The sequence below is a fragment of the Chiloscyllium punctatum genome, chromosome 50, assembly GCF_047496795.1.
Source record: "Chiloscyllium punctatum isolate Juve2018m chromosome 50, sChiPun1.3, whole genome shotgun sequence".
Lineage (NCBI taxonomy): Eukaryota > Metazoa > Chordata > Chondrichthyes > Orectolobiformes > Hemiscylliidae > Chiloscyllium > Chiloscyllium punctatum.
In genome coordinates this window covers 14,649,343-14,674,637 of record NC_092788.1, presented here as the reverse complement: position 1 = coordinate 14,674,637, position 25,295 = coordinate 14,649,343, and the positions used below count along the sequence as shown (strand labels likewise).

The following is a 25,295-nucleotide window of genomic DNA, read 5'->3' as shown; positions in this document are numbered from 1 at the left end:
TCATCCACAATCCTGAGCACTTAGACATAATATGTGACCCTCCCACAGATGTGCTAACATGGCCTGTAGTGTGTAGGTTAGGTGCATTGTGTTAGCCATGCTAACTGTGGGATTATGGAGGTAGGGTGGGAGAGCAGGTCATTGCAGACTCGATGGACCGAATACTCTCTTTGTGCGCCTAAGGGATTCTGTAATTCTAACTAGTTGTGATTATTGTCACATTTTCCTAAGTCCAGGTTCATTCAACTCAGGTACACATGCTGCCTTTGTGTTTCTGTGGGTGCTCACGCAATCCTTTCCTTCTGTTTTACATCAATTTCACACTGTATGTGAGGGTGGGATTGAATGTGTAAATATAAATACTCCAACCGAAACCCCTCACAAGTCAGCAACTGTTTCTGCTACAAGCATCACTCACAACAGGAAAATAAAGGTTCAGTCACAAATCTGACAGAAACACTGGTTATAATCACCAGGAAAGGCTTAACAGCTTAAAACTCTTTTCTAACGAAAAGAGGAGGCTGAGAGACAACCTGGTACAAGTAGGAAGCTTTGTGTCTGTGTTTTCAGAGATTTGAGGTTGAAATCATTGAGCTGGAAGCATGTTTCATTGCCCCAGGTCATCAAAGGTGCTATCTAAATGTGCATCTTTCTTTCTGCCTATCTGTCTGAGTCAACGATCAGATGGATATGTCATTGTCTGAGTGTTTTCCCAAATCCCTGATTGAATCTGCCTCCCCCCACAATCTCAGGTGCCAGCTGCCTCCAGCCCACCCACATGGGCACGTTGAAGAGCATGACAGGAGAATGGATTGAAACCGAGAGTTCAATGCCAGAATGAAATAGGAAGAAGGAAATAAATGTGATTTTTGGATCCCACGGGAAACAGACTCCAGGATTAGTCCTTGTGGGCATTCCTGCAGTAATATGAGACAGCATTCCATGATGAGAGTTAAATCCGAGTGGCAGTGGAGGGAGCCACTGAACATGAGCAGGTTTAGTTCAAACACAGGAGGTTTGTTCAGTCAGTAACAGTGTGTTAGACATGGAGGTGAAGTGAGCAGTGAGGGGAAATGTTACCACAAGCTGCAGATGGATAACTTTCATTGGAACAGGAGGAGGCCATTTAGCTCTGCCATTCAATATTTCATGGCTGATTTGTGCCCTAAGTTGCAATGTTCAAAACTCTCCAAACTCATCAATAAACTCCTCTGCAACAGACAAGATCAATATTCAAAAACAAAACATCTGCAAATGCTGGGAAATCAGGAATAAAAACAGAAATTGCTGGAAAAAAAAATCAGCAGATCTGGCAGCATCTGTGGAGAGTGAACCTTGGGGTCCAGTGACCAGTCAGGTGACCAGCTGCAGCTGACCATTCTGCCTTTTCTGTAACACTCTTTGGAACAGGTTCTGGTGCGATGGGAATGAGACTGTCAATAACAACTGAGACAACAGGAGGATGTGCTCAATCAGAATAAAACCCAGTTTGGTCTTTCACCTTTAATTCAACTGTAAACATTATTCATTATCATTTCAGAAATAAGATAATAGGCCAGAAATCAACTCTTCATGTCATTGGGTCTGACCTGGTCCAGCCTACAAGTGAATCCAGAGATTGAATAACGTAGTTGAGTCTGAACCACCTCTTGGGCAATTAGAATGGATGACAAATGCTGCCCCAGCAAGTGATGCCATGATCCCATGAACAAACAAAACCAATCCAATCGCTGTGGTTAGTTGTAAACTCGCTGGTGTTATTGGAAGAGGATGAATGGGAAGGTTTATGGGGTAAAAGGAGAAGAATGGCATTCAGTGAGGTGATCCTTTGGAGAGCCTCCTTTTGTGCAGTAACAATTCTGTGAATATTTCATTCTGAGCCCTCTACGAAATATCAGGGCAGGGTTTGTAAAGAGGTCAGATTGAATGAGTGTCTCGGTGAACACAAGTGAGACACAGGTACAGAGAGGTTTTGGGATGGATTAAATTATATTTTATACATTTGCATAGTTAGCAACATTTCGGCAGTTAAAAATGGGAGTGTAATTAAAGCAGCAAATAAATCTTAAACATTTTTGAAGCTAAAGGGGATTCTGGGTAAAGATACTGTAGTTAGTGTTTATTTTATTCCAGGCACACCAGCCAGGGAGCACATCCTTCCTGTATCTATCCTCTCGAGCTCTTGTAGATTTTTGTTCCTTTGAAGTGTTTCATGTTTAGATACTCCAGAGAAGACAGCTTCAGGCTCCTCAATCTCTCCTGCCAGGGCAATGCTGCTGTTAGAATTCAATTCACTGGTGCATGTTACTGGCTGCTTCATGGACTGGAACTGGAAATTGAGACTGAAAGGTTCCTGTTTAAAATATCTTCAATGGTATTACCAGACGTGAGTGGTTTTAGGAAAATGACCTTGACTTACAGGCATTGAGTGTCAGAGCACTTCCTGTTGTGGGGCATCCTGTTTAGATTCAATCTATTGATAACTATTAGAACTGACTTGCACTGGCTCCGTCAAAGTGGTCAGAGCATTATGGCTGTCATCGAAGGTGGTAACAAACTTCCCATGGGTTAAAAATCGTAAATGATAGAGTAGGTACGAGGTCTGATGGCACTGTTGGAGTATTGATGTGGTTGTTAATCACATTAACTCGGCTGGAGTTGACTGAATTTATATTGTCTCTTTCTGAATCTCAGGATGTCTCTCTGGGCAGTAAGTCTCCACAAACAGCAACGTGACAATGAGCAGGGATCGTTTGTTTTGATTTAAATTGGGATTAGAGCACTGCTGCTTCACAGCACCAGGTACACGGTTGGAGTCCAGCCTTGGTCAACAGCCTGTGTGGAGTTTGCACATTCCCCTATGATTGTTTGGACCCCCTCCAGGTGCTCTGGTTTCCTCCCACTGTTCAAATATTTGTGGGTTAGGTGGATCAGTTGTGCGAAATTGTCCACAGTGCCCAGGATTATGCAGACTCGGTGGATCAGCCATGGGAAATGCAGTGTTACAGGGATGGAGTGCTCCAGGTGGGATCCTCTTTGGATGGTTGGTGGGGTTTGATGGGCCAATGCTCTCCTGCCACACTGTTGGGATTCTATTCTATGATTGAGGATAAAGCAGGGTGTCCTTGGAGAAGGAGCATGTGGTATGTATCAATGTTCTCGATGTCTTTAGGTAGAGGTGGGCATCGCAGGGGATACACCCCTAACTCTACTTTGATTTGGTCCCTTCCCACTCTGTCATTTGTAATGGTTTGCTTTGCCCATAATGGGCTTTGTTTGTAAATATTCAATTGGTTACACGGGTGGTTTATTGCTGGTGATTATATATTAACAAAAACCCAAAATGGTGTAATGATGAACGTGGGAAGGTTGCTCAGCTGTGTGTGATAACATGTCTGGGTCGGAGAAATGGGGGGAAAAAGAACACTTCACAGCTCATAGAAGGAGAACTGAAAAGCAGTTAAATCAAACCAAAGGTTCAGACAGGGAGGGAATATTTCCCTGGAGTTTGAGTAACTGGAAAGTGATGGTGTCCGGGAATAGACAGGATTTTGTTTTACAAGGCATTTGAAATTTTTCAAAACTGTCATATTCAGATAGTTTCATTTCTTTTCTTTTAGTTTTATTTATTGTGGAATAAATAGCTACAATATTTTAAAACCAAATTCACAAACCTTGTGTTAAAGACAAATGTGAAATAAAATCCATCAAACCATACCTCACTGAAAACTGATGTGGAAGTGCAATCTCCTGGAGAATCCCTGCCCACTTCTTCCTACCCGGGCTCCATGGCTATATACATACCTGGGAGATAGCAGGAGGCCATTCGGCCTTTCAATCCTGCTCCACCATTCAAGGGGAAACAGCTAACAATGCAACTCAATCTCCTGTTCCTGCTGTGTTCCAATCCCCTTTGATGACTTTATTTCAAAGAACTATATATAAATCCTCCTTTGGCTTCACTGCCTTTTGTTCCAGTTGCTTTGGTGTGTTATTGTGTGGGTGTAGGCAGGGGTAATGTGATGGTGCTGCCTCCTGGAGGATGCACTCAGCCTCCCTCATCATCCTGCAGTAACATCAACCGGGTTTCACCAACTAGAGATAGAACCCATTTCCAGGATATGGGCATCACTGGCTCAGCCAGCATTTATTCCCCATCTCTCGTTACCCTTGAGAAGATGGTAGGTAGCTGCTGTCTTGAACCATTCACAGTCCATTTGGTGCAGAGAGACCGACAATGCTGGGAGAGAGAGTGTTTTAGGATTCTGGCCGAGTGAATCTCCATCTTTGGTTCTTCAAATGCTGGTTAACTTTATCACGATCGGCAATTGATGTTGAGATTTCAATCTGCAAATCTTCACCATCTAGCACCCTGCATAAAGGAATATGTACAGATTAGAAATTCAGAACAGACAATTCTAGATTCTCTGGAATATCTTTTTCCCCTTTCTTCCCCCAAAGCTGTAACCCTCCAGCCCACTTACACTCTCCCACCATTCTGACTCTACTACCCCAAATGTACACCCTCCCCATTCTCATAGAGTTGTTGATAAACAGATCCATGGCACCACTTCCCATCCCTGGTTAGACTCTGCACCCTTTCTGGGTTCACTTCCTTTCCCTTCAGTTGCTGCAAGTCAACAATGTAACAGCAGAATGAAACAAAAGGAAACAGAAAGGGAGGTGGCAGATCCTGGACAGAACAGGAATCTTCAGTCTGGGAAAATGGGTCACATCCTTTTTTGTTTCTCATTGGTCAATTCCCAGTGTATGACAAGTTGGGAATGGAACTTGGTCCCATGTGGGTGTGGTGACACTTTGACCCTCCAACAGATCAATACTACAAACAAATACGTTCCTCGTCCAGACAATCAGTGTGAAATACTTTCCACTAGTTACCCCAAAGCACATGCTCCCAAACCCACCCACATTCTGTACTTGTGCCAGGTTTCCCCACAGACGCGTGGTCCCTGCCTTGGAATTTGGGATTTGCAGTTCTCATGCAGCCACTGGAGCCCTGATTCTGGAATGTGAATGAAAAGTGTGGGATGGAGGATGTTGTGTATCGGATCCCCATTCAGACACACGGGACATGTGGGCTGTCACTGGGATTTACTGAGACATCTGCTTAGACAACCTGATTTCTGACGTAAGGAACATAGATTCAGCCAAATGGGGGATAGGGAGGTTAATAAGGGGCAGTAGGTGTAAAGCAGAGGTGGCTCAGTGGCGAGCACTGCTGCCTCACAGCGTCAGGGACCTTAGGCGACTGTGTGGAGTTTACACATTCTCCCCATATCTGCATGGTTTTGTGCAGTTCTCCAGTTTCCTCACACAGTCCAAAGATGTGCAGGTTAGGTGGATTGCCCATGTTAAATTGCTGATAGTGTCCATGCCCGTGCCGGTTAGACAATTAGCCACGGGAAATGCAATGTTACAGGGAATGGGTGGGTCTGAATGGGATGCTTATCATAGGGTTGGTGTGGACTCGATGGATGAATATCCTGTTTCTGCACTATAGGGACTCTATTATATTCTCATGTGGAAGAATGTACTTATCTCGATGTGTTGTGAATCTGTGGAATTCCCTTTTCAAAATGCGGTGGATGCCAGGACAATGTGCCAACTTAATGAAGAGATACAGATGTTGAATTTGCAATGGGTTGAAGGGTGAGAGAGAGCTGGCAGGAAAATCCAGCTGAGACTGATGTGAGCTCAATCATCACCGTATTAAATGGTGGGGCTGGTTCTCCAGTGCCCAGTGCTTATCTTCTTACGGTAATAACTGGAAAGCTGAATCCAAAAATCACCGCCTTCACCAAAGGAGATTTTCGGAAAATGACAGATAGTCAGGTGGATTAGCATTCCAATCTTAGAGAGTGAGGAAGTGTGTAGGGGGTAATGATTTTGCAATTTTAAACTGAGGGGAGACAGTGATTTATGGTTTTAGATTGTGTCGTACATTCGCAGCGTCCAGCATACTCTGTTGTGAATATCCATCCTGTACTTTATTACAAAGCCAAGGTCACTGACAATGAAAACCAAAACTCCCAGGAAACATCGTCTCACCTTGTAATCTGATAAAAGGCTTCTGATAAATCTGGTTGAACTCAGAACAACGATGGAAAGTTGGAAGATTAAATCCAATCCCAAGATCCAGTGCTTAAACAAAAGAAGACTAAATAGGATGAGGCAGGAGTTGGCTAATGTAGACTGGAAACAAAGACTTTATGGTGGGAAAGTTGACGGACAGTGCAGGAATATCAAAGCAATTTTTCGAAGTGCTCAGCAAAAGTATATATCAGTGAAAAGGAAGGACTGTAGGAAAAGGAATAATCTGCCGCGGGTGGCTCAGGAAATAAGGGAGTCTATCAAACTGAAATAGAAGGCATACAGATTGGCAATGACCAAGGAGATCAGAAAAACTTTAAAGATCAACAGAAAGCGAGATGGGATTGGGGGAGAAAAGTGATGAGTAACTATCCCCAGGGCTGGAATAACAGTTTATACTGCTGGAGGGGAACCTATTGTTCGGGGAACATATGGCCTCTAATTGTTGAAGCACTTATCTGTTACCATAGAGATAATCCTGATCAAGTTAAAAATCACAGCACACTCCAAAAGCTTGTACTTCCAAATAAACCTGTTGGACTATAACCTGGTGTTGTGTGGTTTTTAAACTTTATCGACCCCACCACCGGCTCCCCCACATCAGAATCCTGAGAGATACCCCACTGAAACTGAAGTGCCTGTCAGATACTTGAGGGAGCCACGGGGGTGTGAGGGAGGGGTGTGTGGTTTAACCACAAAGTGCTGAACTGAACTAGACTTTCTAACTGCCGTTGCCATGGAGATAATACTGAGAAACAGTCTCTATTCAAAGTCCTAAACCACAAAGGTATAAGAATGGGAGCTTTACATCGGACAGGTGGGGAGTTACCTGATGCTGCCTGGAGGTGTTTTGCATGTACACTATCCAGGTAACTGCTGTGTCTCATCAATAAAGACTCAAAGAAGATCTCTCAGAGTTCTGTGCCTAGTTATTCCTATCCAGCAGGGTTCAGGAATATGAGTACACAGCAGTCAGTCTTCACAGTGGAGGATACGAAGAACATGCCAGTAATTGAGAAGGAGACTGAGGAAGGTGAGGACCTAGATAATAACCATGATCGTGAAAGAGTTAGAGCTGGATATGCTAATGGAGCTAAAGGTAGACAAGTCTCCTTGCCCTGATGGAATACATCCCAGGATACCAACAGAGTTAGGGGGAGAAATAGCAAATGCACTGAGAGTCATAGAATCCTAGAGCAGAGACAGGCCCTTTGGCCCAAACTGGCCCATGCCGACCAGAATGTCCATCCACGCTAACCCCATTTCCCTGCACTTGGCCTATTTGCTTCTGACCCTTTCCTGTCCATGTATTTGTCCAAATGTCTTTTACCTGTTGTGTGTTCCTGCCTGAACCACTTCCACTGGCAGCTCATTCCATATACATACCACCCTCTGTGTAAAACAGTTGCCCCTCAGCTTCCCTTTTATTCTTTCTCCTCTAACCCTAAACTGATCCAATCAATCCGTCCAATCCTTGAGTTCCTGGGAAAAAGACTGAGTGCATTCACCTTATCCATGCCTCTCATGGTCTTATACACTTCTAGAAAAGAACCCCCTCAGTTTCCTCTGCTCTAAACATAAAATCCTCACTTGTTCAACCTCTCCCTGTAACTCAGACCCCTGAGCCCTGGCAACATCCTTGTAAATTGTTCTGCACTTTTTACAGTTTAATAACTGAAACCTACATTACATTCATCATATTTCCAGTATTTCCCCACAGCGCTGGAACCGATGTGACAATGTCAATGGATTACAATCCATGATCGAGAATGAACTCCTTTACAACAATCCCGTTTTCATAGTCTTTCCCATGGTGCAGGTATCCTTGTGTCTTGCTGGTTGCATGGTTAATTAAAGACTTGTCCTTCTACAAAGCAAAGTTGTGGCCTAATTGTTCCTGGGAAATGTGCCATGACTTTTCAGACTTTCAAAAACAAATAAAACCTCTCTCCATACTCACCATGCTGACATGGACTTGGCTGTGTCTCAGGGCTTTTGCAGTCACACAGATTTGAAATATTCGCCCACGGACAGAATGCACACCTTTCCTTCCAGATGAAAAGTCCAATAATATTCAGATCGGCACGGATCAAGTAACCATCAGATCGGAACATGAAGTTCCATTTGTATTTCTCATCCGCAAATCCACCCTTTCAGTACCATACAACAGAGCACACAAGTTAGCACTGTTAATACAGGATGGAAATTCATAAGACAATTGTAGTATTAAACTGTAGTTTCCTTGTTCCCCCAAAGTTTTAAACCTCAGTCTCACAATTTCTCTCTTCTGTGAACTGAAATCCAAACCAATCCCCCCACTCCTTTCCTCCACACCCAGTTCTCACACACACTCTCTCTTTGAATTCAGTTTCCTAGCTCCTGATGAGAACCATCCTGCATACACTGCTTCCTGCACACTCTGGCCAAGACCCATCTTACTAAAATGAGCCAAATTAGAATTCTAACTGCAGGCCCATCCTTGTCCCTTTCCATAACAACCCTGAATCTTCACAAAAGTGTTCTGATAACTTTCTGCAAAACGCTGCACCACTGACAGTCTGATCACATGTCAGGGTAGCAAGAGAAGGGCCATTCCCCAGGGTCCTGCTCCCAGAGGGATGAAGCTGCTAATGATAGATTAATCCCTCACACCCACAGCCTCCTTCCCAGGCACTGACCGATACTGCGCATACTCCCACAATTGGCCAGCACTGCGCCCGTGCACTGGTCTCCCCTCCTACAGCACGTGCTCCCGATCATACAGGAGTCCAGGTGATTGACAGCAGCTGCTGCCCAATATATCAGAATCCCTCCAGTATGGAAACAGGCCCTTCGGCCAAACAAGTCCTTACTGACCCTCCAAACAGTAACTTACACAGACCCATTCCCCCTAACTAATGTAACTAATACTATGGGCAATTTAGCATGGCCAATTCACTTGCCCTGCACATCTTTGGATTGTGGGAGGAAACCAGAGCACACGTAGGAAACCCCCTCAGACACTGGGAGAATGCGCAAACCCCACACAGTCGCCCGTGGCCGGAGTCGAACCTGGGTACCTGGTGCTGTGAGGCAGCAGTGCCAACCACTCAGCCGTCTCTATAGAGTGGAGGGGGCGGGGCTGGAGGACTGGGACAATGGGATTGTAAACAATGAATGAATGTCGAGGACACTGGGGGATGGACAGGTCAGTGAGGGACAGGAGCAGTGCAGCAGCAGGAGGGGATCCTGGACAAACTGAGCAATGGGAGAGTCTGACAGGAGAGAAACTACAGGATGGTTCTGTTTGGAGAATCAGGCAGGGACAGCTGGGAGACAGTATGGACTGGTGGCTTGGGCAGGTTTACTAATCAGCCTCTTCAAAGATGCTGTTACTCAACTCTGAGCCTGATCCTCCTCATCCAGAGGTAAGGACATTTACACTATTTCCTGGTGGGCAAGGGATACAGGGACTACCTTTCAAAAGGAACTCACCTGTGTTGGTTACATAAACAAGACTCAATACAGAGTCACTGACAAAATGCTGGGGTACTTGAACTTCATCCAGAATATTAACATCTATAACTGGGCAACGCAGACCCCAATGTACAGAGTTAAATCCTGGATACTAATAACAGCTTTGTGCATGGGAAATCATATCTCATGAATTTGACTCAGTTTTTCTGAAGAAGTAACAAAGAGGATTGCTGAGGTCAGAGCATGGACATGATATACATGGACTTCAGTAACGTGTTTGACAAGGTTCCTCATGGGAGACTGCTCAGCAAGGTTAGATCGCATGGAGTACAGAACTGGCCCGAAGGTAGAAGGAAGAGGGTGCTTTTCAGGCTGGAGGCCTGTGACCAGTGGAGTCTCACAAGGATCGGTGCTGGATCCACTACTTTTCGTCATTTATATCCATGATTTGGATGTGAACATAAGAGGTATTGTAAGTAAGTTTGCAGATGACACCAAAATGGGAGGTGTAGTAGACAGTGAAAAAGATTACCTCAGAGTACAAGAGGATCTGGATCAGATGGGTGAATGAGCTGAGGAGTTCAGTTTAGAAAAATGCAAGCAGCTGCATTTTGGAAAAGCAAACTTTAGCAGGACTTATACAGTTAATAGTAAGTTCCTGGGGAGTGCTGCTAAACAAAGAGTCCTTGAAGTGCAGGTTCATAGTTCCTTGAAAGTAGAGTAGCAAGTAGATAGGATAGTGAAGGCGGCAGTTGGCCTGCTTGTCTTTACTGGTCAGAGTATTGAGTATAGGGGTTGGGAGGTCATAGTGCGGCTGTACAGGACATTGCAAAAGTTGCCGAATCAATATTCCATAGAATTCTGTTCTCCTTCCGATCAGATGGATGTTCTTAAACTTTAAATAGATCAGAAAAGAATTATAGCATGTTGCCAGGGCTGGATAGGCTGTTTTCCCTGGAGCGTCAGAGGCTGAATGGTGACCTGAAACAGATTTTTAAATTCAGGCTGGGCATGGATAGGATAAATAGACAAGATATTTGCCCTGCAGTGGGGGAGTACAGAACTGGGGGACTGGGAGGGAGGGTAGGCAGACAGGGCGTGGGTAGATCGAGGGGGGTGGGACAGAAATGGGTGGGGAAAGAGAGGGGGGATAGCGAGGGTTGTCACAGAGACGGGTGGGGACAAAAAGTTGGATTAGAGAGGAGGGGAACAGTGGGGTGCTACTGACAGAAAGGGGGAAAAGACCTGGGGGGGGGGCAGGCAACCAACAAATGGGGGGAAGAGACGGGAGACGGGGGGAGTGGGGGAAACAGGCTGGCGGAGGGGGGAGGGGAACAGGCCGATGGGGGTGGGGGTGGGGAAGAGGTGGAACAGACCGACGGGGGGAAAACAGGCTGACAGAGGGAGGGGGGACAGACAGAGTAGGGGGAGACTGGGGGGAGCAGACAGTGTGGGGGAGACGGACAGTTATTTTATAGATTTACAACTCCATCCTGTTCCTGTTTTCTCCTCCTCACCTTTATCCCCTCTGAAGGGCTCAGAACAACTGCATAGTTCTTGGAAAGTAGAGTTTCAGGGAGATCAGCTGCTGAACGTGGCATTTCGGACACTAACATTGAATAGAATGCGCTGATTCGATTCGATTCCACTGTCCGTGTGGTATTTGCACATTCTCCCTGTGTGTCTGCGGGGGCTTCCTCTGGGTGCTCTCAATTTCCTCCCACAAATCCAAAGCCATGCAGGTTAGCTGGATGAGCTTTGGGTAATGGCAGGTTACAGAGTTAGGGTGGAATACTGTTCCGATGGTTGGTATGGTCTCATGAGCCAAAAGGCCTGCTTCCACACTGTAGGGATTCTGTCACTGAGTATAGGGATTAGGAGGGCACGTTGTGGTTGAGTAGGGCATTGGGGAGGACAGTTTTAGAATACTGTATTCAATTGTGGTCTCCCTGATTTCAGAAAGATGTTACCAGAATAGGACTCAACCTCTTAATGACAAGTTCCTGGGAAGTGTTGACAGACAAACAGACCGTGCAGTGTGGGTTGATAGGTCATTGAAAGTGTGGTTGAAGGTAGACAGGTCGGTGAAGGTGGTGTGCGGTATGCTGGCTTATTGGGCAGTGCATTGATGATAAGAGTTGGGGGATCATGTGTACAGTTTATTGGCTCGGCCACTTTTGGAATCCCCAGACTGCTTTCAATTCCAGTCTCCCTGCTATTGGAAAGATGTTGGGAAACTTGCAAGAGTTCAGAAAAGTTTTAGTAGGGTGTTGCCAGTATTGGAACATTTGAACTATAGGGAGGGGCTGAATAGGCTGCGGCTGTTTCCTTGCTGCACTGGACACTTTAGGTGGCTTTATTGCTTCTCGCAATTTTATAAAGTTCAATGATAGTGTGACTAGTCATGGTTTCTTTTTTCCCCAGGGTTGGGGAGTCCAAACAAATGTGAATCTTTTTTCCAAGGTGGAAATGACAAATTCTAGAAGAGAGATGGCAAGTTTAAAGGATATGAAAACCAAACCAACTGAAGATGCTGTAAACCAGGAAGAGAAACAGAAGTTTCTGGTAAAGCTCAGCAGGTCTAGCAGCATCTGTGAAAAGAAATTAGAGTTAACGTATCTGAGGAAGGGTGACCAGACCTGAAACTTTAACTGATTTTTCTTCACAGATGCTGCATGACCTGCTGAGCATTTCCAACAACATCTGTGCAAGTTTAAAGGGAGTTGTTTGGAGTATATACCTGAGAGTAACTTTATAAAATGCGAGTGAGACCACATCTGGAGTAATGACAGAAGGTTTGGTCCCTTTATTTAAGGAAATACGTCATTTCATCAGAGGCATTTCACAGAAGATTGACTGGGATGAACCCTGGTTTGCAGGGATTATCTTTTAAAAGACTGAAGAAGTTGGGACTCTACTCACTGGATTTGGGAAGAATGAGAGGGGATCTCATTGTAACATGTAGGATTCTTAAGGAGTTTGGCAGGGTAAATACTGAGAGGATGTTTCCCATCATGAGGGAGTCTGGAACCAGATTCTGGGTCAGTCACGGAATCACGGGTTCTGTTTTTGATTCGTCAAGTTTAAGGCAACACCGACACGGGTCAGGGGTTTCAGTAGCAATGGAGCTGGGGTGAGGTGGAGACAAGCAACATTTTAAGAGATTGTAATTCCTGGTGTTTGTGATTGTGTAGATGTCTGATCAGAAGGTCACCTTGGGGTCAGATATGAGAGCAATATTGTCAAGAGTGTGGTTCCTGTCTCAGACAGTTCCCAGGGAGAGGGAAGGGCTCAGCAGTAAGGGAAAGTGATTTGTAATAGCAACTGAAGGCAATGGGTTTAACCATTGCAATGTTCCATTGCAGGAAATTGCAGCCAATCGCGTAGTGGGAGTGTGATGAGCAGTTTGATAACTGAGTAATGGAGAGGGATGATGGGCATTGTCAGTGTACATGTGAAACCTAACACGGTGCTTTTGGACGATGTCACCTCCTGGCAGTATGTAGGTGAGAAACAGGAGGGACCAAGGATAGATCCTTAAGGGACACCAAATACAAGGAATTCAGAAAGGAAAGGGAGAGTCAGGATGGAGTAGGTTTTTCCAACAACAGTGGGGTCAAATATTAGTTTGTAGCAGAATGGGAGAGAAGGACATAACCAGAAAAGACAGACAGGTAGAACAAGGAACAATATCTGTGAATTGGGGAGGGGGAGTGAGGAGGAGGAGGAGCAGCCCAACTCCAAAAGCACTATTCCTACAATAGTGACATCACCCAACTCCACCCTAGTCTCAGCTCATTTACTGAAATACTCGTCCATCCCTGTTTTATCTCCAGACTTCATTATCCAAACACACTCCGGGCCAGCCTCCCACATTCAATTTCCATGTAATCTCAAGAGTATCTAAAACCCTACTGCCTAAATGCTCACTTGTACCAAAACTTGTTGATCCATCAAAAGGCTCCCATTAACAAGCAACAATTTAAAATTCTTACCCTTGATGTAATTCCTGGCTGTGAACATCCCTGTCTCCCTGCACCACACAACCTGTGAGACCCCGACAACTCATTTTCTTTCAGACTCCCAACGATGTGTTTATTCATTGCTTCGGGGTAAAAAACAATGACTGCAGATGCTGAAAACCAAATACTGGATTAGTGGTGCTGGAAGCGCACAGCAGTTCAGGCAGCATCCAACGAGCAGCGAAATCGACGTTTCGGGCAAAAGCCTTTCATTAGGAATAAAGCTTTTTTCCTGATGAAGGGCTTTTGCCCGAAACGTCGATTTCGCTGCTCGTTGGGATGCTGCCTGAACTGCTGTGCTCTTCCAGCACCACTAATCCAGTATTATTCATTGCTTCACCTGTCTAGCTGTTTCTACTGTTGCCAAGGCAACACGGTCTGGAATTCCCACCCTAACGCCCTCAGACCTGCTTTCCTCCTTTAAGGTACTCCTGAAAACCTGCTTATTTGGCAATTCTTTTGATCACCTGACCTAATATCCCCATCTGTGGCCTTATGTCAGAAGGTCTCAATAGTATTTCTATGGAATTATAAACATGATAAAAAAAAACTGTTGTTGATTTGCACATACATTGTCAACTCTTCAATGTTGCTGAGTGAATAAGCTATAACAGCTCTTACCCAACCACATTGTGGGAACACCTTCACCACACAAATTGCAGCTGCACAAGGAAGTCAAACATCACCCTCTCCACAGGCAATCGGGCTTTGGCACTGATCACTGGTATCTGTGGAGAGAGAACCACACAGTTGATATTTCAGGGAGTGCAAAATGCATTATAGGGAGGGAAAATGGTGAAGAATTTGGATTTTCAATTTTGTGTTTTACAATGTGCACTAAGTTCTGTAAAATCTCTCATCCCATACCATGAAAATTTCCTCCTCTTCCTGGTCAATATGTCTTTCCTTTCCCCTGCCCTTCACCTTCACACATTTCCAATGCCTTGGTCACAACAACACTGTGCTGTCAGTGAATTTTATCACGTGGTTGAGTATTGTCCCGCCCCTCATTCACTCCGATTGGTTGAAGGACCAACTAGCACCTCTAAGTCCCCGTTCCCCCACTCTTATTGGTCCTGCGCTGACATCAATAATCCGAGACCCATTGTGGGCTGGAGCATGCTCAGTGCTTCCTGATTTTGCTGCTGTTCATCAGGTGTAAGAGAGAGGGGGCTCATTCCTGTTTCTCCTGATGTCAGACAATAACAACAACTACCTGCATTGTATGGAGCCTTTCACATTGACAAATCTCCTAAAATGCTTCAGGAATGATGGAAACGATGATTAAAGAGAACGATTTTTAGAAACATCTTTAAGGCAGACAGAGGGGGTTCAGGAGGATATTCCAAAGGTTTGTGTCCTCGGCAGCTCCAATCATGGAGTGATATAGGTGGGCAACAGCTTACAATGGAGACAGTTAGTGGCTAACCATAAGTTAACAACCTCATGTCCTAGCCCCACTACCCCACACACCAGGCCTCGTTCTCATAGCCTGCCCTTACACACTACCTATGGTTAGCCACTAACAATCTCCATTAACAGCGGATCACCCTCCCCCAGCCAGGTCATTATGCTTTATCCAACTGTTCTTCTCACTCTATCCCCACCTGTCCTTTACTCCCCTCTTTTCTCACTATCTCTTTCGGTTTACCCTGAATCCCTCACAGGTTTAATGCCTCCCGAGTGGCACGAGAAAATCTCCCTGCTCGTCAGGACCCCATGCTTTCCCCTTCCTATGCCATTGGTACCAATGTATAATGTCCTCCCACTAGTTATTTTCCCTTTTGAGAATATTATTCTCCCTCTGTGAGACATCCTTGACACTGGCACCAGGGCAGCACCACCCCATTCTGATCTCTCACTGTCGGCTGCAGAAACGGCAGACTGTGCCTCTGACTAGAGAGTCCCCTCTCACCATCGATCGTGTGGAACTGGATATATCTCACATTATGTTCGAAGCCAGTCTCAGTCACAGTAACTTGGCAGTCAGTGCTACATTCCCCTGAAAGTCTATTACCACCTACATTTTCCAAAACAGTATACTTGTCCGAGATGGGGATAGCCACAGGAGACTCCTGCAGTACTGACCTACCCCTCCTACCTTTCCTGGAGGTAACCCATCTGTATTTGCAGTATCCTGCAATCCTGAGACTGCGACCTATCACACCCCCCAGCTCCTCTCAATTCCTCACTGCCTTTCATCACTCCTCCACCAATCCATGCGTTCCAATAGGACTTGCAAACACACTTGCTGCAGACATAATCATCAGGGTCATCGAAACTCTCCCTAATCTCCCACATCCGACAGGAACAGCACGCCACTCTACAACAGGCCATCTCTCCGCCTTAACAATCTACAGACCAAGACAAAGGCACAGTCTTACTGCTCGGAAAATACTGCCCGAGAATAACTTAATGCTTACGTTTTATACCTTAAACATTTCATCAAGAGACCCTAAGACATTAAAAAGAAATCCTCACCTTACTCACTATTGTAGATTTAATAAAATAAAACCGACTAAGATTGATATTTGAAGAGACTGAACCTCACTGAGCTGATCCCCGGCTCTGAGGACTTCCAAGGGTGAGGTCTCTCTGAGGCCAGCTGTGAAATATCAGTGTTTCTCTTCTCTGCCCACTCCATTTCCAGAGAGGTTTGTAACTTCACAGCCAGTCAGCTCAGAGAGGTCACTGCTTGGTTTTATTCCCTGGGGGTTGCCTTTGCTGCCCAGACCAGTATTTATTGGCCACCTTTACTTGTCTTGGAGAAAGTGGTGGTTAACCGCCTCCCTGAAATGCTGCAGTCCATGTACACCACAGTGATGTTTGGACAACAATCCCCCTCTGGCCCCACAACCCTCCCTGTCTCTGTAATCCCCCTCCAGCTTCAGAAATTACATGGCCGTGGCATAAGATTTTTATTTAGATTCATTTGTGTTTCATAAACTGGCCCAAAAAAAGAGAAATATTTCACCCCCAAACAAATTTCTGTTGATTGACCTTTTGGAGAGGCTGACCTGACACATGGACATTGCAGTGTTTTATCTCAAATTGTACACGTAGAATGATGGAACTTTCTTTTAAACATTGTTAAAGAGGGAGGCAATGGCTTAATGGCATTCCTGCCAGATGAGTGACATGTACAGTGTTCCGAGGATTAGGGTTAGAGTCCCAACATGGCTGATGGCAGCATCGGAATTCAATACAAACTAGAATGGAAAGGAGAATGATGACCATGAAACTATTGTTGATTGTTAGAAAACCCATCTGGTTCACTAATGTCCTGTAGAGAAGGAAACGGTCATCCTCACCTGGTCTGGCCTACATGCGACTCCAGACCCACAGCAATATGGTTAACTCTCAAGTGCCCTCAGGAAAAATAATTTAAAAACTGTTAACAAATATTCCACAGGTATCACTTAAAAACTGACTGTTCCCATTGGGACCATGTGAATTTCTGAACGGCCTGAACTAAAACGGAGTTTCAGCTTCACCTTCTCCCTGTCTCACCTCACTATTTACACCCAACTCCAAAACACTCTCATTGAGCCAAGCAGCCCTCACAGTGCAGCCATCATTTTCATTGTCTGCTCACACCTACACTGCCCTCAGCCTCCTGTACTGTTCCAATGCATCTCAATGGGAGCTCAGGGACAGCACCTCACCTTTCAGCTCAGCCCTTTGTAACCCCAGAGTCAACATGGACCTCAGCAGTTTCTGAATGAACAGACCGTTGTCAGAAGCTGGAACATTCCACCTGGAAAGGTGCTGGAATTTGAGTCCAAAAGGACTTTTAATGGGAAGTTTGCAGGTAACTGAAAATATGAAGTTTACAGGTTAACATCATGAAGTGGGTGATTGGGTCTAAATCTGACAGTTCTTACAAAGAGACGAGGTGCCATCTGGATAAATCTGTGCTCCCTCTCAGGCCAATATCTCCTTCCTCTGCTGCAGGGCCCAGAACAGAGCACAAACCCAAAGTGTGACCCAACCATGAATTTGTACATCTTTCTGCTTAACAAAAATATTGGAGATATTTTACCACAAACAGAACAGACAATACTTTCTCCTTCCACAGTTAAAAGCCAATGATATTCAGATCCTGATGACTCCATTGACTGTAAAAACTTGCTTTTGAGATCCGAGCCTCAATTATTCTGATTTAATATCCTATGAAATGAATTTACAAAACAAAACTCTCAGTCAGTGCAGGAAGAATATAAAGACACACTTTTCGCTTGGTATGTGCTTGATGTGTAAATGCCTCTCTTCAAATCGCACCCCCAATCCTAGGAAGAGGACATGCACATGTGCCTCACCTGGACCTTGCCCCTAATAAAGATGGCGACCATATCCCAGGACCTATCACCGCCTAAGGGCCGCAGCCATTTTCCCATCTGCTGCAAACGCGGGACCGAGAGTTTCTAATTCAGACTAACGACCCGCACAGAGGGTAATTGAAACTTCCCAGTCTAAAGTGATTCATTTGGCCCCAAGGTCCCATACTTCCCGCGGGAGCCTGTGCCCCACAACCTGAGCCGCCTCCGGAATTTTAATTTTGTTTCTTTCAAAGATGTGAAAAGAAGGGCCCTGTATAGACTGCTGCTGCACACCGTCCACCTCTTCTCCCTCATCCACCGTCCGGACACACCTTGGCATGCCCACTTGCCACCGGCCGGTGGGGATCCCCAGTGGAGGGCTCTCTACGCGGGAGTCCTCCCCCTTTCTCTCGGGGATCTGGGGTGGAGGGTGTTGCACGCAGCAGTCTCCTGCAACCGCAGATTGCGGTGGTTCACGGACTCCCAGCCCAACTGCTTGTTCTGTGGCGCTGTGGAGTCCGTGGACCATGTATATATTGGGTGTGGGCATTTGCCCTCCATTTTTGATTTTCTTAAAAACCTCCTCCTCTGCTATTGGTTGCACTTCAGTCCCACGCTCCTGATCTTTGGGCACCCGGTACAGAGGAGGGAGGGCAGATCTGAAGACCTCCTCGTGGGTCTGCTCCTGGGCCTGGCCAAACTGGCCATCAACAGGTCCAGGCAGCGGGCCGTGGAGGGGGTCGTTAGGGCCGACTGCCTGCCCCTCTTCCAGGGTTACGTTAGAGTCCGGGTGTCCTTGAAGAAGCAGCACGCGGTGTCCACCAACACCCTGGAGTTGTTCAGGGAGAGGTGGGCGCCACAGGGAGTGGAGTGCATTATTTCCCCGTCCAACTCTATTTTGATTTAGTCCCTACCCTCCCCTTCACTGTTTTGATCACACAGCATTGCCCTTTGATGTGAAGGGCAGTGCTTGTCACTGGCCACTGGGGCGTTTTCCTATCTTCCTGGTGGTGGAAATTGAATAAAGATTCGTGCACTTTGTGTCTCTCACTGTGTCTCACACCTGCACACACACACCATGGGTGCTGGGGAAAAAATAAGTACTACCGCAGTTTAAAAAAAAATAACAGGAGATTGGGTGATAATAAAAAAAAAGAAAAAAAGATATAAACATGAGATTGCATATGGCCATACTAGAAAAAAAAAGTGATTCATCATCTCCGTCTCCGAGGCCACTCTCCCCTTCCCTGTTTGCGTCTCCCACATTCACCGACGGCCGTGTCACGTGGCGCTGCACAGGCAGAGTTACTGGTGATGTGTCATCCCACTGGCCACGCCCCTCATTCACTCCCATTGTTTGGATGACCAGCTGGTTCCACTTCGTCCACCGGTCCCACCAATCTTTCCTATTGGTCCGAAGCTTCCATCAATCAGCTGGACCCCATTGTGAGGTCAGTGGTGGGATCCTCCCCCTGTCTGAATCAAACCCAGAAGGTGTATGGATGGTGTCAATCAGGAACAACAAGCAGAAGGTGCTGGGAAAGCTCAGCAGGTCTGGCAGCATCTGGGAACCGAAATCTGTCCAGTGGCCCTTCCTCAGAACCGATGGGAGCTGGGAAAATTAGAATTCTGACACTGTGGAAACAAGCCATTCGGCCCAAAGGTTCCACAGCGTTCCTCCGAAGAGTATCCCACCCAGACCCATTCCCCTACCCTATTACTCTACATTTCTCCTGACTAATGCACCTAACCTACACATCCCAGAACATTATGGGAAATTTAGCTTGGCCAATTCAACTAACCTGCAGATCTTTGTATTGCAGGAGATAGGGGTTAAAGAGTAAATAATAGGCAGGGACAGAACCCAAAGAGAGACTGGAACATTTGGAAAGACAAAGGAGTGGATTATGATCTGGCTGGGAGGGTGCATATCTGTTAATGGAGGGGACAGGAACCTGTGTCTGGCAGCATCTCAGTGGAGGTGGCGGAAATGGCGACTGATGATCTACGTTCTGCTGCAAAAACAGACCCCGAGCTTCCAGCTGCCTGCCACTTTAACACACGAGCCTGTTCCCTGGCCAACATCTCTGTCTCACGCTTACTGCAGTGTTCCAGTAAAGCCAGTTTTTCCAAGGACTGCAATTTCCCCTCCCACATAGTCAATACCATCGAATGTGTCTCCTCCACTTCCCGCACCTCTGTCTTTGAAATCCACACCTCCAACTGCAAGGATAGAACCCTCCCCAAGTCCTTACCATCCATCCAGATACAACACATCATCCTCTGCCATTTCCACCACCTACAATCATACCCCACCACCAGATTCCTAAGGCGTTTGACAGGATAAATAGTGAGAGAATGTTTCCCATCACGAGGGAGTCCGAAACCAGATTCTGTGTCAGTCACGCAATAAAGGGTTCCATTTCAGATTCATCAAGTTTAAGGCGACACAGACGCGCGTAAGGGGTTTCAGTAGCAATGGAGCTGGGGTGAGGAGGAGACAAACAACGTTTAAGAGATTGGAATTCCTGGTGTTGTGATTGCGTAGGTGTCTGATCAGAAGGTCAGCTTGGGGTCAGATATGACAGCAATATTGTGAAGAGTGTAGTTCTGCCTCAGACAGTTCCCAGGGAGAGGGAGGGGCTCAGCAATAAGGGAAAGGAATTTGTAAGGCAATGGGTTTAACCATTACAATGTTTCATTAGAGGAAACTGCACCTAATCGAGTAGTGGGAGTGTGGTTAGCAGTTTGATAACTGAGTAACATTGGAGTAATGGAGAGGGATGATGGGGAGGAAGAGTTGGGCATCGTCAGTGCACATGTGAAACCCAACATGGTGCTTTTGCACGATGTCACCTCCTGGCATTGTACGTGAGATACAGGAGAGACCAAGGACACCAAATGCAAGAAATTCAGAAAGGAAAGGGAGAGTGGAGATGGAGCAGGATTTTGGGAGAGAAGGACCATAACCAGAAAAGACAGAACAAGGAACAATATCTGTGAATCGGTGAGGGGGACTGATGAAGAGGAGGAGGAAAGAGAGTTGGAAAGTCTGTAGTTTAGTGAGATTAGGGTAAAGGGTCAAGATGAGCTCTGATAAGGCTTGACATGAGATTGGAGAAAGATGTCAGTTAAGGACAAAAACCAGGAACACTACGTGACGCAGTTTGGCTCCGTGGGCTAGTGGGAGGGAGGGAAACAGCAGATCGGATTATCTCAGTCTGAGTGACAGAGAAACTCCATGTGCTCCAAACTCTTGTTGTTGGAGAGAATGTTGGAGGAGACAGGATGATGAACAGTGTTTCACAAAGAAACAAAACCTGGGTAAGTGATATTTAAAGTGAGTGAACAAACCTAATGTATTTAACGTTTATCCAAAATATTAAAACAAACGACTGAAGTCCTGGTTCGAATCCCATCTTGACAGATGGTGGAGTCTGAATTCAAGAAAAAAAAACTGGAATTAGGAATCTCCTGATCTCCATGGAATCATTGTCAATGGCGGAAAACATCCTGCCAACCTGACAGTGACCCAGCCAGCTACTCTCTGTATTAATCACTGCAAAGTCTCAACAAAGGAATGAAACTGGATAGACCGCTTGGTATCTATCAAGGCACCAGAAAATACAACCACAGAATCAGCCCTCTCGATGGTGCAACGTCCTCCAGACTAACATCTGGATTTTGGGACCAAAATGTGCAGAGCTGTCTCACCGACCAATCAAGGAAGAGCCTGACACAGTCATACTCACAAAATCAACCCTTACAGACAATGACCAGACACCATCATCACCATCCCTAGATAGAGAGTGTGGTGCAGGAAAAGCACAACAGGTCAGGCAGCGTCCGAGGAGCAGGAGAATCAACGTTTCGAGCCTAAGCCCTTCATCACCCTGACCTGCTGTGCTTTTCCAGCACCACACTCTCGACTCTGATCTCCAGCATCTGCAGTCTTCACTTTCTCCTAAAATCTCTGGATATGTCCTGTCCCACCGGCAGGACAGACCAGGCAGAGGTGGTGGCCCAGTGGTGTACAGACAGGGAGGATTTGCCCTGGGAGTACTCAGCATTGACTCCGGACACCAGGAAGTCTCACGGCTCCTGCTGGTAACCACGTACCATCCTCCCTCGGCTGATGAATCAGTTCTCCTTCATGTTGAACAATATATGGAGGAAGCACTGAGGAAGTAAAATGGTATCAAACATACTCTGGGTACAGGATTTCGATATCCACAATCGAGACGAGCTCTGCAACAGAATTACTGACTGAGCTGGTCAGGTCCTAAAGGACATAGCTGCTCAACTGAGTCTGCAGTGGGTGGTGAGGGAACGAACAAGAGGGAAAAACATACTTGATCTCATTGTTATGAATTGACTAGCTGCAGATATATCTCTCCATGACAGTATCGGTAAGAGCGACCATCACAAATTCCTTTTGGAGACAAAGTCTTGCCTTAAAGTTGAGAAAAACCGCCATTGTGTTGAGTGACACTATCACCGTTCTAAATGGGATAGACTTTGAAGAGATGTAGGATCTCAAACTGGGTATCTCTGAGGCACTGTGGGACATCAACAGCAGCAGAACTGTACTCCAGCGCAATCTATAATCTCATGGGATTGTAAATTCCACTCTCAACCATCACAATGTACAGTAAAGGAGGGCATGCCAAGAGCAGCACCAGGCATAACTAAAAATGAAGTGCCAACCTGGTGAAGCTACCAAACAGGATTATCTGCATTTCAAACAGCATCAGCAGCAAGCAACAGAGTTAAGTGATCCCATATCCAGTGGAACAGATCAGAGCTCTGCAGTTCTGCCACACCAAGTTGTGAATGGTGATGGACAGTTAAACAACTCACTGCAGGAAACATCACAGATATCCCCACCCTTACTGATGGAGGGGTCTCACACATCCATGCACCAGATAAGATGACAGCATTTGCAGCAATCTGCAGCCACACGTGTCAAGTGGATGATCCATCTCAGCCTTCTCCAGTGGTTTCCAACATCACAGATGTGAGTTTTTAGCCAGTTCGATTCAGTTTGAATAACATCAAGAAATGGTTAAGTAGTGCAAAGGCTACGGGCCCGGCAAATATTCTGGCAATAACACTGATAGCTTGTGCTCCAGAACTTGCCACCCACCAAGCCAAGTACCGCTCCAGCACTGGCATCTACCGACAATGTGGAACATTGCCCAGGGATGTTCAACACAAAAACACAGGATAATCCAACCCAGGCAAGTTCCATCTATCAGTCCACATTCGATCCGCAGTAAAGTGATGGAAGATGTCATCAACAGGGCTACCAAGCAGCAGCTGCTCAGCAACAGTCAGCTCAGTGACACTAATTTTAGGCTCCACCAGGGCCACTCAGCTCCCGATTGTGTTACCGCCCTGATTCACAACCTGACACCTAACTGAATCCCAGAGGTGAGGTGAGGTGACAGCCCAGTCCCACTACAAGATCACTATTTCTAGCTGATTCCACCCTTGTCTCAGCTCATGTCATCTCATCCACTTTATGTTATCTCCAGACTTCATTTTCTAAACACACTCAGGGCCAGCTTCCCACATTCAACCTCCCTGTAATCTCATGAAAGTCTAAATCTCTGCTTGTTGATTCATCAAAAGGCTCCTAATTATAATCAACAGCATACAGCCATAGAGATGTACAGCAAGGAAATAGACCCTTCGGTCCAACCCGTCCATGCCGACCACATACCCCAACCCAATCTAGTCTCACCTGCCAGCACCTGGCCAATATCCCTCAATTTAAAATTCTCACACTTGATTTAATTCCTGGCTGTGATAATCCCTAGCTCCCTGCACCACACACACTTTGAGACCTCGAAAACCCATTTTCATCGAGACTCCCAACCATTTGTTAATTCATTACTTCACCTGTGTGGCTGTTTCTACAGTTGCTGAAGCAGCTTGGTCTGAACTTTGCAGCCAAAACCTCACAGGTCTGCTTTCCACCTTTAAGACATTCCTCAAAACCTGCTTTTTGGCAATGCTTTTGGTCACCTGACCTAATATCTCCATCTCTGGCCTTATGTCTAAAGTTCTCAACATTATTTTTGTGAAATTATAAGCATGACAATAAAAATACAAAGTGTTGTTGATTTAGACATTATTTTCAAATCATCACTGTTGCTGTAATGAATAATCTGTAATGTCTCTTACCCAACCACATTGTGGGAGCACCTTCACCACACAAACTGCAGCTGTACAAGAAAGTCAAACATCATCCTCTCCACAAGCAACAGGGCTTTGGCATTAATCACTGGTATCTGTGGAAGGAGAAACACAGTTGATGTTTCAGGGAGTGCAAAACGGATTACAGGGAATGAAAATGGTGCAGAATTTGATAAACAGAAATGGAAGGAAAATACACTTGCTTGTTGGAAAAAAAGAATTCTTGACTGTCAAAAATATTCAAGAAAAAAGTAATCTGATAATAGAGCAGTACATGGTCAGGGGCTGGGCCACAGTGAAAAACTCATTTACAAAGGGTCTATAAAAGTAATAATACAGTAGTAAACAGACCAAAAATACACCCATGGTTCGAGACTGAGGAAGCTTGATATTGACAAAGTGGTCATGAGGGAGCCCAGAGGTGAATCAGAGCAGTATTGACTGATATGATCACAATGACTCTACGAGAGAAAGGCTGCACATGCGCCTGGCTGCACCTTGCCCCCTACAAAGATGGCGGCTCCGAACGTGTCCAGTGAATCGTTGTCCTGAATAAAGATGGCGGCGCTCACTCAGACCTGCAGCCGCACTGAGGCTATTCCCCATTTACTGCAAACACGGGACTGGGACGTTCAAATTTGTGTTTTCCAACGTGCACAATTTGTTTGTAAAACCTCTCCGCTCATAGCAACACAGTTTTTCTCCCGTTTCCCAGTTTATTTCTTTCCTTACCGTATCCTTTCTCTCCATAACTTCCCGAGCATTCATTACAGCGACTCTGCTCCGCGCGCGAGGGTGATCACATGGTTTAGTTTGATTTTGATTGGTTGGAGGATCAACCTCCCGATCGGTCCTCCAGTTCCGCCCACCGACCTTTCATTGGTCCGGTGCTGACATCAATCACCCAGGGTCGCCTTTGATGACTAAAGCATGCGCAGTGTGTTCTGCTTGAGCTGCTATGTTGGGTAATGTGATAGGAGAGTTTGCTGAGGGGAAGAATTCCCTTTGTGTGAGCTCTGCAGTAGATTTCCTTTATTCATGGAGGGAATTGCCTTCCTACTCATGACTGTATAGCTGTGATTGATGAATCAATGCCATCTGAATCAGTACATAAACACCCCATTTTCATTCCTTTCACAACATCTGAGATCTTTAGCACATTGTATCACGGTCTTCTTTGGAAACA

General features: G+C 45.8%; 1 long non-coding RNA gene across 1 annotated transcript; it reads right to left on the bottom strand.

Annotated features, from left to right (window-relative positions):
• Positions 1-1,561: 1,561 nt before the first annotated feature.
• Positions 1,562-24,924, bottom strand: LOC140469987 (uncharacterized). The gene is made up of 5 exons (XR_011956257.1): positions 24,842-24,924; positions 24,098-24,204; positions 14,211-14,317; positions 8,072-8,261; positions 1,562-4,372 (listed from the first exon to the last, which is right to left on the bottom strand). It is a non-coding gene; the product is annotated as an uncharacterized lncRNA (long non-coding RNA).
• Positions 24,925-25,295: the final 371 nt, after the last annotated feature.